The sequence below is a fragment of the Aotus nancymaae genome, unplaced genomic scaffold (assembly GCF_030222135.1).
Source record: "Aotus nancymaae isolate 86718 unplaced genomic scaffold, 86718_ANA_hifiasm-v0.15.2.pri h1tg000067l, whole genome shotgun sequence".
In the NCBI taxonomy this organism is placed as follows: Eukaryota; Metazoa; Chordata; class Mammalia; order Primates; family Aotidae; genus Aotus; species Aotus nancymaae.
The window spans coordinates 17,438,562-17,450,109 of NW_026988482.1; the positions used below are offsets into that span (position 1 = coordinate 17,438,562).

At 42.7% G+C, this 11,548-nt stretch overlaps 1 protein-coding gene across 1 annotated transcript in view; it reads right to left on the reverse strand.

Moving 5' to 3' along the window:
- Positions 1–6,675, reverse strand: part of PAK2 (p21 (RAC1) activated kinase 2) — an 85,895-nt gene extending 79,220 nt beyond the window's left edge. Inside the window, exon 1 of the mRNA XM_064366962.1 lies at positions 6,621–6,675. The gene's annotated coding sequence lies outside the window, so the exon portion shown is untranslated. The remainder of the gene's footprint in view (positions 1–6,620) is intronic.
- Positions 6,676–11,548: the final 4,873 nt, after the last annotated feature.

Genomic DNA, 11,548 nt, shown 5'->3' on the forward strand with positions numbered 1-11,548 from the left:
AGACGAAGGCTGCAGTGAGCCGAGACTGTGTCACTGCACTCTAGCCTGGGCGACAGAGCAAGACTCAGTCTAAAAACAAACAAATAAACAAAAAGAATCTTTCTTTAAAACCAATAGCTGCCATCATCCCTAAATGCAAAAATATTAATACTAGAGTCATTCATTTCAAGACAATGACACCTCTCTTGTTGAATCAAGTCTTGGAATTTCAGGCCAATGTAATAAAGACCTAAAACAGGGTTAAATATTGTAACTACAGAAAACAGGTTGAAAAAAAAAAAAGAAAACAGGTTGAAGTTAATATTATTCTCATATAAAACAATGAACCTGAAAAACAAATTAAATAGACTTTTACATGTTGCTTAGGCTGTCTCTAACTCCTGATAGCAGGTGACCCAACCATCTCGGCCTCCCAAAGTGCTGGGATTTCAGGTGTGAGCCACTGCTCCCAGACTATTTCCATTAGTTCTAATAGGCACTTAGAGTAACCAGGCCCCATGCAGTGGCTCACGCCTGTAATCCCAGCACTCTGGGAGGCCGAGGCAAGGTGGATCACCTGAGATCAGGAGTTCAAGACCAGCCTAGCCAAATAAGTGAAACCCCATCTCTACTAAAAACACAAAAAATTAGCCGGGCATGGTGGTACCTATCCGTAATCCCAGCTTCTGGGGAGACTGAGGCATGAGAATTCCTTGAACTCGAGAAGTGGAAGTTGCAGTGAGCTGACATTGCATCACTGTACTCCAGCCTGGGTCACAGAGCGAGACTATGTACCCTCCACCAGAAAAAAAAAAATTGAAACACAATAATTATTAAAAGTACCAGAAGAAAACACATAAGAATGCTTTTTGTAAAGGTGGAATGAGGAAGTTCTTAAACAGAAGGCCACAGGTTAATATCTATCACATGTGAAGAGCTTTTATAATTCAATAAGGAAATATAGACTGGTAAAGTCTTTTTGGAAGGCAATTCAAAAAAAGAGTAAAAAGAAATTTAAACACACACAAATCATTATGAAAATACTTGTATACATATGCATGTGCACACATATACATATAAGGAAGTTCATTACAACTCTAGTTTTAGTTGCTCAAAATTAGAAACATAAATGATCACAAATAATTAAAGTACTACTATATAATGTACTATCTTATGACTTAAAAAGATGACCTGTAATCCCAGCACTTTGGGAGGCCGAGGCGGGTGGATCACGAGGTCGAGAGATCGAGACCATCCTGGTCAACATTGTGAAACCCCGTCTCTATTAATACAAAAAAAAAAATTAGCTGGGCACGGTGGCGCGTGCCTGTAATCCCAGCTACTCAGGAGGCTGAGGCAGGAGAATTGCCTGAACCCAGGAGGCGGAGGTTGCGGTGAGCCGAGATCGCGCCATTGCACTCCAGCCTGGGTAACAAGAGCGAGACCCCGTCTCAAAAAAAAAAAAAAAAAAAAAAAAAAAAGATGAGGTGCCACTATACGTAATGATCCAATTTTTTATTTTAAAATCAACATAAAAAGTATTCAGGCCAGGCAAGATGGCTCACACCTGTAATCCCAAAACTTTGGGAGGCCGAGGCGGGCGGATCACAAGGTCAGGAGTCAGAGATCAGCCTGGCCAACATGGTGAAACCCTGTCTCTACTAAAAATACAAAAATTAGCTGGGCATGGTGGTGGGCACCTGTAATCCCAGCTACTCAGGAGGCTAAGGCAGGAGACTTGTTTGAACCTGGGAGGTGGAGGTTGCAGTGAGCCGAGATCACGCCATTGGACTCCAGTCTGGGCGACAGGGTGAGACTCCATCTCAAAACAACAACAAAAACAACAAAAGTATCTGACACACGATAGGTACTTATTTCTAATTTATTAAGTAAAATTATTAGCAGTGGGTAGGTACTTCTAAGGAATGGGACTGCAAAGTGAAGAGAGAGTAATTTTCACTTTTTAAAAATTTTGTAAGACAGGGTCTTATTCTGTCACCCAGGCTGGAATGCAGTGGTGCAATCATAGCTCACTGTATCTCCAACTCTTGGGCTCAGGTGATCCTCCTGCCTCAGCCTCCCAAAGTGCTGGAATTTTCACTCTTTAAATATTTAATTGACTTGTTTGAACCTTTTATAATAAATGTGTACTGCTTTTAGAAATTTAAAATAAGGAACAAAACCACTGTTCTAGTCTGTTACGACGGTTCCCTCTGCCAGCTGAGACTAAGGTGATTTTTGTCTTAATAGTTTTTACTACTTTCCAAATTTCTTATTTGATATTTTTTTCTACTTTTATTTTTGATTCATTTAAGAGATGGGGTCCCCATATGTGGCCCAGGCTGACCTCAAATTCCTGGGCTCAGAAGATCCTCTGACTCCCAAGTAGCTGGGACTACAGGCATCACCAGCTACTGTCCACTTTTCAAATTTTCTGCAAGAAATATGCATGTTTTTAAATCTGATATACTTGTATTCAAAAACCCTGTTTTATTTCAGTGGTGAAACTATTTTACATTTTTTCTCCTGAAAAATTATACTTTATTCTCCTAAAAAATATATCTTTTAAAGTTACAGTCTCAGAAACTTCATTCTTTTAGAAGGCAGTTTTACTTTTATTTTTTTGATGCAGTATCACTCTGTCACCCAGATTGAAGTGCAGTGGTGTGATCTCAGCTCCCCACAGCCTCTGCCTCCTAGGGTCAAGCAATTCTGCCTCAGGCTCCCGAGTAGCTGAAATTACAGGTGCCCTCCACCACGGCTAGCTAATATTTGTATTTTTAGTAGAGACAAGGTTTCACCATGTTGCCCAGGCTGGTCTCGCCCTACTGTCCTCAAGTGATCCACCAGCCTCAGTCTCCCAAAGTGTTGGTATTACAGACATGAGCCAACAGCCCCGCCTGAGGAGGCAGTTATAAATCTAAGTTTAGGAGTATCAACTCTACGGCATACAAGAACAGACTATTAACTAACATTTATTAAGAACTATACTTACAGAATACTTTACCTGCATTCTCTCATTTGATCTAAATATCCCTATGAAATTGATACTATGTTTATTATTATCCCCATCTTGCAGATGAGAAAAGTAAGTCTTGAAAAAATGCGTATTTTGGCTGGGTGCAGTGGCTCACACCTGTAATTCCAGCACTTTGGGAGGCAGAGGTGAGTCAGGAGATGGAGACCATCCCTAGCTAACACGGCAAAACCTCGTCTCTACTAAAAATACAAAAAGCTAGTCCCAGCTACTTGGGAGGCTGAGGCAGCAGAATCCCTTGAACCCAGGAGGCGGAGGTTGCAATGAGCTGAGATTGTGCTACTGCACTCCAGCCTGGGTGACAGAATGAGACTCCATCTCAAAAAAAAAAAAAAAAAAAAAGAAAGAAAGAAAGAAAAAATGTGTATCTTGCCCAGGGTAAAGTAGAACAGCCAGAATTCAAACCCAGGACTCTAGCTCCTAACCACCTGTGATACATGGAGTAAGTACTAAAGTAACTCAGAGATAGTAGGCCAGAACACTGAAATCCTGAATCAATGTTCAGACTGACTACCCTTAGCCAGGTAGGTGATCCTAGAAGTGAAGAAGTGATGAAAAACTCAACTCTGATCACAGAAGAAGACAATCAGTATTTTATTTCTTGGGGGCAATGAGGATTATTTTTTCCTTCCCTCTTCTGCTCTGTTAAGGCACAAAAAGGATACTAGGAAGAGTTCAGACACCCAATTTGCAACTGACACCCTCCCTCTGATTAGTCTGGAAACTTAACTCTTAAAACTGGAAAAGGCTTTTGATAAACTGATCAAAACCCTTACGACTTAAAGTCTTCAAGATGACCCAGTTTCAAAATTTAATCAGAAGTGCACAAGTCAGAAAGCCAAAAGAAATGTTATACTCAAATATAATAATAATCAACTTTGATAGATAAAAGGAAGAATCCAGCCGGGTGCGGTGGCTCACGCCTGTAATCCCAGCACTCTGGGAGGCCAAGGAGGATGGATCACGAGGTCAGGAGTTCAAGACCAGCTTGGCCAACATAGTGAAACCCAGTCTCTAGTAAAAATTACAAAAATTAGCCGGGTGTGGTGGTGTATGCCTGTAATCCCAGCCACTCGGGAGGCTGGGGCAGGAGAATCACTTGAATCTGGGAGGCGGAGGTTGCAGTGAGCCGAGATCGCACCACTGCACTCCAGCCCAGGCGACAGTGCGAGACTCTGTCTCAAAAAAAAAAAAAGATAGGAACAATCTAACAATACCTACTTGTTTTATCCTTGGCTACTTTAAGTTCTTACATCTTAGAAAAGTATAATTCAAAGTCTATCCTTTGTACCTCAGGTACTACTAAAAAAAAAGTCTATCCTTAGCTACCTGAACAAGTTCTAAGTTGTCTCTCTTAAAAAATATAATTGAAAAGAAATAGAAACTGTTGGCCGGGCGCGGGGGCTCACACCTGTAAACCCAGCACTTTGGGAGGCTGATGCGGGCGGATCACCTGAGATCGGGTCGGGAGCTCGAGACTGGAGCTGGAGACCAGCCTGGCCAACATGGAGAAACCCCATCTCTACTAAAAATACAAAATTAGCCAGGAATGGTGGTGCATGTCTGCAGAGGCTGAGGCAGGAGAATCTTGTGAACCTGGGAGGTGTAGGTTGCGGTAAGCTGAGATCACGCCACTGCACTCCAGCATGGGCAACAAGAGCGAAACTCCGTCTCAAAAAAAAAAAAGAGAAAGAAAGAAAGAAAAAGAAATAGAAACTTAACCGCATCTACTTGGGAACCTGTCTATCATAAAGATCACAGAGCCCTATCACTTGTATACTGGAACTACGAACTTACATTTTGAATTTGGGTTTGCAAGGTTGGTATTAAATAGCACGAAGTCCAGAAGAGTAACTGTCTCTGAATCATAGTAAACCATAAATCGAGGCCCTAAAGTACGTGAAATACCCAGGAACTCTTCCTTCATAAAAATATCTTTTAGAAAAAACTGGCAGAGAAGCTAACATCTACAGACCAAGTTTCAAACTCCAACATTTCTACATCTTAATCCCTCAGGCCATAAAACATCCATTAAGTTAAAAACAATTGATACTACTATTTAATAAACGATGGCACTATTGAAGCTGAGTATTGAAGCCACTTTTTTCAGAGGCTTGCAGGAGGGAAAGGTAACAATGGGCTAGTGAAAACACAAAATACACTGAATTTAGGTCAACCTCTGTTACCAAATCAGAAAGCTGGTTTAAGACCTATATCTATTATAGGTTCACTTTCCATAATGTAAGTGTAAATCAGTGTGCTTGGCTAATTAGTAGCTCAAAAGATTTAAAAGGTGAGGATGACAGACTGAAAAAGTTGCCTGAAATCACACTAACAGAACATGAAAAAGACTCTTCATATATACACGAGCATTGAGTGTGTTTTACAAAAGCCACAGAGCTTCTGGCAAAATTGACAGGTTTTAACCTGCTTTAAAAATTACTATTCACTGCCTTCATCCCAATCTAACTTTATTGAGTGTTATTCTTTTGGACAACCTTACAAAAACAAAACCCCCAGAGCAAATTCTTGTACATTTCAATATCCTGCTTACTTATAAGAGCGGAAGAGTCGAACACAGCAGGGGAAAAAACGTGACGTGCACAACCTTGATCCAAAACACAGCTCTTCGTAGTCTAATTTTAGGACTAACCATTCTGTCTTTTCATAAAGATTAAAAAGAAAACAAAGAAATGATACATCACCTGTAAAGCAGAACTGAGATAATGATATCAATGGGAGTTCGTTATTTATCAAGGGAAAACAAATCACGCTCACAAGAGCATTACTATTAAAATAAAGATACAAGGATGGGTTCAACCTCACACCAACTGACAATGACACACTTCTGTTCTTGGATGGGTTGTCTTTAAAGAATTTGTCAAAAGGTTGAGTCCACAGAGAAATCTGTGGCAACGTTTTATGTTTGTGCGTGCGTGTGCTTCAAAGAAAGCCAAACATGGTGAAAAACCAATCTTAACTTCACCTAAGTTACCTAAAGAAGTGAATTTTCACCCCCGGGCTGAAGATCAAATAAGAGAGAGAAGCTCTGAAAGTTGCGTTCGTAGGCAGTGTGGCCCTCGAGCGCCCAGGACGCTCTACGTTTTTACAAATGTGGAAATGTGGAAAAGAGGTTACAGATTGGAGCTGAGAAAACGGTTAAGGTACTCGCGAAAATATTCCTGAGCAGTGAAACTGGGGTGAACAGAGAGCTAGCAAGGAGGGGCTGAGAATCAGTGAGAGAGGAAAAAAATCAAGGAACAAAACCCGAGCATTAAGAAAACGGAGAAAAGGAAGAGGGTGAAACGCAAGGGAAGGGAAGACCGAGAGTCGGCAAAGCCCGTGGTGCCGCACGGTTCAGGGCAGGGCTAGGTCCAGGAAGAGTCAGACCTCAGCAGCCCAGCAAGCTTCCCATTTCGGGCTAAAACCAGAAAAGAAAACAGCCCTGGGGAGCAGACAATGAGCCACCGCCCCGGGAGCCGCGGCTCCCAGCACGCAGGTGGCGGCTCCCCGTCCCGGGCCGCTCCCGCCCGCCAGGCCGCGGAGAAGGAAGGAGGAAGAGAGCCGGCCCGCGTCCCGCGCTGGCGGGCCTGTATGCACTTACCCCAGCCGAGCCAAGGTCCCCGCCCCAGCGAGGCGCCTCGGTCGGAGCTCCCGGCGGACTGCGGAGCCGCCCCGGGCCACCGCGCGGCGCGGGGAGGGGAGGGGAGGGAAGGGGAAGCGGGGCGGGAAGAGACGCCGCGTTGCAGCAGCCGCTGCTACCGCTAGGCCCAGCGGCGGCGGAGCCCTGCTGCCACCAGGGAGGGGAGGGGAGGGAGCCTTCGGCAATGGCGACGGCCTGGGCCGGAGGGGAAGCGGAACAACCGCCGCCGCTGCGCGTGGCCACAACCCTGGGGGAGGGCGACAGCAGGGAGCAGGGCGAGGCGGGGCCAGAACCCAGAACCACTCCCGCCCTGAAGCCGGAGCTCCCCAGACTGGTGACGAGCGCCGCCTCCCACGGGCAGGCCCACGCGGGGGCCGCTGGGAGTCGTAGTTCGGTAATCGACGTTGCTTTTATTCCTTTGGTAGTCTTTGTATTGAGAGGAGCAGCCCATCCCTCATTTAATTTAGCATTGTCTCCAAGCAGGTTTTTGCCGACGGAAGACGCTGACAGACGATTGCTGTTATACACATTTCCTCCGCGACATTTGTTTCTGGGAATTCATACGTTATCCGTTTTGCTTTTTTGCTTACAAACTCTTATCTATAATTCTGCTGCTAAATTAAGTCCCACCTCCTTGCAAATTAATACTTCCCTATTTTATCCACTGAGTTCATCAATGTTTCACTTATTCTACAAATATTTGAATGTCCAATATGGACTAGATACTGTTAAGCATCAGAAATGCAAGGGTGGGCCAGGCGTGGTGGTTCACACCTGTAATCCCAGCACTGTGGGAAGCGGAGGCAGGCAGATCACCTGAGGTCAGGAGTTCGAGACCAATCTGGCCAAGATGGTGAAACCCCATCTCTACTAAAAATACAAAAATTAGCCGGGCGTCATGGGGAGTGCTTGTAGTGCTAGCTTCTGGGAGGCTGAGGCAGGAGAATCGCTTCAACCTGGGAAGAGGAGGTTGCAGTGAGCCAAGATTGGACCACTGCACTCCAGTGTGGGTGACAGAGCCAGACTCCATCTCCAAAACATAACGAAACAAAAAAAAAAAAACAAAAGAAATGCAAATTGATTCACCAAGCCTTTGTGGAGCTTATATGAAGACACAGCAATTAGTCACACCTGGTAAAAAAAAAAACTTGGGGAGATTACTTTGGATAGGTGGTCAGAGAAGGCCTTGTGAAGGAAGTGACACTTAAGGTAAGAACAGAAAGAGAGGGCAATAAGAAGCACCCAAAGAAAAGCAGTACAAGCAGGAGAAGAAAAGAGCTTGCTACGGTTGGTTAAGAAGGCCTGTGTAGCTGGGGCCTAGTACAAGGCGGCAGTACTATTAAGAAAACACTAGAGCAGACAAGATTCAGGTCATGAAAGATCCTGAATGCCATGGTAAAAAGTCTACGCTTTATTACAAAAAGCTATTAAAAGGCTTTTAAGCAGGGAAGTGATGTTACCTGGTTTACACTTTAAGATCACTAGACTGCAATGTGGAGAATGGAGTATAGAGATGCAAGCATAGAAGGGAAATAAACTAGGAAGGCAGTGGTAATAGAGATTGTGCTTCTCTATCAATGTAGAGCAAAAAACTCAATGGATAAAGAGGGTACAGGAGAGAAAGGAATCAAGGTACAACATGGCACAGTACAAGATAACCTGAAAAATGCTCTGATTATTAAACACACAGAAACATTGGATAAGTAAGACATCATTTCAAAGGCATAACTTGCAAGAATGAAAAGAGAATACTTCTGATAGTCTTCCAAACTTCACACTCAACCTGAAGAAGGAGCAGGAAACCAGAGTGGTAAGCAGAGCAGTGAAGCCATGGTTGAGGGTACCTACTTATCTCAGAAATCTCTAGGGTTTTAACAGCTGCACAGGAAACTAAAGACAAGGACTCGGGCCTATACAAGAAATCAGGAGTGTGATCCTGCATAGGACTGGAAATTCAAAGTGCTATACCCTCCAAGAACAGACTGGGGTGAAAAAAACCCTATACTAGCCCAAGGAGACATACAAAACATTTATTTACTTTGGTCTGCAGTGGGCGTGGAGAGAAAAAGAAAATTTTCCCTTTAGAAATAAAAACCACAATTTTTCCCTTACTAAGGTTTTAAAGTTCAAATTTGTCAAGAAAGTGGTCCCAGGCTAGAGTGTTAGGGGGCCTGGAAGAAGCAAATACAAATCCTGACTGCACAGGTGTACCCTCAACCTAGGTCTCAAAGGATTCCACAGATAAACAGGATTTCCAGAGACAAACATGAGCACCCAAAATATAATACACCTGAGGAAATAAGCAGCAGTGAGTGGGTCAACAGAAATTACAAGTAACATAATGAAACCCATACAGACTTTAGCTACTGGAATTGATGGCTACAGAATATAAAATACGCCTATTTAAATGATTAAAGAAAATAAGACAGGAGCTAGGAAACATAAGCAGGAAATAAGAAGCTTTTTTTTTTTTAAACAACCAAATAGCTTTGAAAATGAATTAAGTAGGCTGTGCACGGTGGCTCACGTCTGTCATCTCAGCGCTTTGGGATGCCAAGGCGGACAGATCACCTGAGGTCAGGAGTTCAAGACCAGCCTGGCCAACATGGTGAAACCCTATCTACTAAAAATGCAAAAATTAGCCTGGCGTGGTAGCGGGCACCTGTAGTCCCAGCTACTTGGGAGGCTGAGGCAGGAGAATTGCTTGAACCTGGGAGGTAGAAATTGCAGTGAGCCGAGATCGTGCCACTGCACTCTAGCCTGGGCAACAAGAGCAAAACTTCATCTCAAAACAAACAAACAAAAAGAGAAAATGAATTAAGTAGAATTTCTAGAAATAAAGAGTAATTGAAACCAACGCCAATGTTTGATTAAATAGCAGATTATACACAATTGAAGAGAAAATTAGTAACCGGAAGACAGATCGAAAGAAATTACTGAGAACATTGAAAACAGGGATCTGGGAGAAAAAAAACGAAAAGAAATTACTGAGAAAAGCCTAAAGACAGGAAAAAAGAAAGCAAGCTTAAGAGACATGGGGATAGACTGCTAAGGTCTACCATACTTCTAATGAGAATACCAGGAGAGAAAAGAGAAAAACTGAAAGAGACAGAAAATGATGAAATAATGGCTGAAAAATTTCCAGAATTGATTAAAGACAAGAATTTTCAGATTCAGAAAGCAAACTGAATACTAAGCAGGATAAGTAAAAGAAATCTCAAACACATCAAAATGAAACTGCAGAATACCAGAGATAAAGCAACCAGAGAGGAAAGATATTCTGCACAAAGAAACAACTATTATATTCATAGCAGATTTCTTAACAGCAAAATGGGTGCCAGTCAATAATGGTATATTTTCAAAGTACCAAGAGAAAATAACCAAGCTTAGAAGTGTACAACTACCAGCTGGGTGTGGTGGCTCATGCCTGTAATACCAGCACTTTGGGAGGCTGAGGCGGGTGTTATCACTTGAGGTCAGGAGTTCAAGACCAGCCTGGTCAACAATGGTGAAACCCTGTCTCTGCTAAAAATATAAAAATCAGCAGGTGTAGTAGTGCGCACCTTTAGTCCCAGCTACTTGGGAGGCTGAGGCAGGAGACTCACGTGAACCTGGGAAGTGGAGGTCGCAGTGAGCAGGGATCGTGCTACTGCACTCCAGCCTGGGCGACAGAGTGAGACTCTGTCTCAAATTAAAAAAAAAAGAAGTGTACAACTACCTAAATTATCCATCAGATGAGTGAGAGTGAAATAAATATATCATGAAACATAAGTTGTCAACAGAGACATACTAAAGGAACTCCTTAAAAGGTATATTTCAGGAGGAAAGTAATCTCAGAAGGAAGGTCTAAGATGCAAGAAGTCACACTGATAGCTAATACCTACCATTATATCACTGATTAGGACAATCCTGAAGAGCATACTTAATTTGTATTATTTCAATGTCTCACAGCCTACCAAACTTTACATTCAACTACCTGCTAGTAGCATAGTTTGTAGGTTTGGGGACAACGCATGTAGGTGTTGGTCACTTCACCCCAATTTATCTCCAGATCATTATCAGTCAGTATTAATTATCAAATGTATAAATTATAAGTAGCTTTAAATGAATAGACTATCTGGCTACAACAATTCTTAAGCTCAATATATTCTGAAATTATTAAGCTGCAATATATCTTTCCAATTCTCAAACCATGTAATATCCTCCAAAAGATCTAGGTAATTTTTTTTTTTTTTTTTTTGAGACAGAGTTTCACTCTTGTTGCCCAGGCTAGAGTGCAATAGCAAGATCTTGGCTCACCACAACCTCCGCCTCTCGGGTTCAAGTGATTCTGCTGCCTCAGCCTCCCAAATAGCTGGGATTACAGGCATGCGCCACAATGCCCAGCTAATTTTGTATTTTTAGAAGAGATGGAGTTTCTCCATGTTGGTCAGGCAGGTCTGGAACTCCTGACCTCAGGTGATCCATCTGCCTCAGCCTCCCAAAGTGCTGGGATTACAGGTGTAATCCAGAGCCACCGCGGCCGGTTTTGGTAGGTGGCTGAGATAGAGACATATACACACACACTATTCTGCTGCCCTGCTATCGCCCTTAGTTGAGGTAACCAGTTTCTTTGTTCTCTGCATGCAAAAGAACCAAAAACAATAACTTAAGAAAAATAAACCATAAAAGTGGGACAAATATTGGAGCATAATGACCAAGAAAATGGTACCCATTCTCTTTCCCTTAAAAAAGACCATACACCGAATTTTAAAACTGATTTTGAAATAAGCTTTTGTTTACTGTTTAAGTATCCAAAGAAGACAAAAAAAGAGGTCAAAACCAGAAATCTTCTGTTATACTAAAAGTGATGTCATCTGCAACCATTTATCCAGGCAAGAAGAGTCATA